Below are 2,003 nucleotides of genomic sequence, written 5' to 3'. Positions count from 1 at the left end.
AGTACCAGTGATCTTGGTCATATTTTATCTCTTCAAATGGTTGAGTATTGACCAATTCTTTTTGGTACAGTGACTCTGTATTTCTTCCATCTTATTTGGTGCTTTCTATGTCACTCAATTTTTTGGTCATTGAATCTTTAAAAATTAAACTTGAGCCTTGAATTTTCTCTTCAGTTCTTTCAGTCTGAGAAATCCCAACCATGGTACTAGGTTTTTTTGGTTCCTAACTCCAGCCTTTGCACATTTCATTGTAATACTTTACCTTGTCTTTTGAGCTGCCTTTTGATATCTTTTATTCAGCTCTTTTACTTCATCATTTCTTGTGCTTGTTTAGCTACTCTGTGCTGATGAGCAAGTTTCAGAGTCTCCTCTGACATCCATTTTGCTTTTTTCTTTCTTTCCTTTTACTTTCTTCATGGTATGATGTATTGATATCTTTCCACAACTCTTCTAGTCTTTGGTCATTAGTGTTCAGTGCATCAAATCTATTTCTGAGATGATTTCTAAGTTCAGGTGGAATGTATTCAAGGTTGTACTTTGGCCCTCTTGAACTTGTTTTGATTTTCTTCAGCTTTACCTTGCACTTGCATATGTACTTGCATATGATGGTCTGTTCTGCAGTCAGACCCTGGCTTTATTTTGACACGTTATATTGAGCTTTTCCATCTTCTTTTCACAGATGTCACTGAATTGATCCCCATGTATTCCTTCCAGTGAAGTCTATATATATAGTTGTGGTTTGTGCTGTTGAAAAAAAAATATTTCTGATGAATGTCTTTGGTCTTACAGAATTCTATGATGTGATCTCCAGTATCACTCCTATCAGCAAGAGGGTTTTTTCTAACTACTGATCTTTTTTTTATTATCTTCAACTTTCACATTTCAATACACAATAATTATGAAGACATCTTGATTGCACATGTGATCAATATCAGACTGCAGCAGTTCATAAAAATCTTCAGTTTCTTCAACTTCGACATCTGTGGTTTGTGTGTAATTTTAAATAACAGCTGTATTAAGTGGTCTTTCTTGTAGGTATATGGATATTAACCTATCACTAAGAGCATTGTACTTCAGGATAAATCTTGAAATATTCTTTTTGATGATGAATCCAGCACTGTTTCTTTTCAATTTGTCATTCCCAGCATAATAGACACTATTACAGTCAGATGTAAAATGTCCAAACCAGCCATTTTCAAGCCACATAATATGATAAACTGACAGACAAGTTGGCAATCATATTATATAACTCACATTACTCTACCTTTACTTTATTATTCTACATCATTATTTATCCATTGCATAAAAAAGGCAATTGTGATTATGACCTATTTTTATTGATAACTTGTAGCTTTGTGTATTAGAAACATATAAATGTTACATTTTAAAATGATAAAAGTAATGTTAATAATACCAATCTATGAATCATTCATTTTTACCTCAATAGTTGTTAGATACATTCATTCATATATAAACTTAATCATTAATTCACTTAACAAAATTTTTTTTAAGCACTTAACAACTATCAGGATCTCTGGTGGCACAGTGCTTAAGGCATTTGACTGCAGACTAGAAGGTTGTCAGTTCATACCTGCCATGTGCTCCATGGAAGGAAGATGAGGCAATCTACTTCTATAAAGATTTACCACCTTGGAACCCAAATGTGGGTCACTATGAGTTGGAATTGACTTGATGGCAATGGATTTTGTTAATAACTATCTAGGCAATATTTTAGGAAAGAGGCTGGCAAACTTTTTCTTTAAAAAATCACATAGCAGTAGTTCCAGAAGATGGCAGACTAGGCAGAAAGATTGCACAGACCCTCTTCAACAAAGAAAAGGTAAACCAATTAACACAGACACAGAAGATAATCCTGGACCCCTGATCCTTGAAGGGAAGGATATAGAAGTGAACTAAACCCCAACTAGCAGAAGAATTTGCATGAAAATACCAAAAAAAGAGACAGACGGAGCTGCGGTCTGGCAGTGATCCTGAGTGATCCT

Source organism: Orycteropus afer, unplaced genomic scaffold, assembly GCF_000298275.1.
Source record: "Orycteropus afer afer isolate SDZICR_OR568_19922 unplaced genomic scaffold, OryAfe1.0 scaffold00159, whole genome shotgun sequence".
NCBI classification, from domain to species: Eukaryota; Metazoa; Chordata; class Mammalia; order Tubulidentata; family Orycteropodidae; genus Orycteropus; species Orycteropus afer.
The sequence above is the reverse complement of the archived record's forward strand: the minus strand, read 5'-3'. Positions refer to the sequence as shown.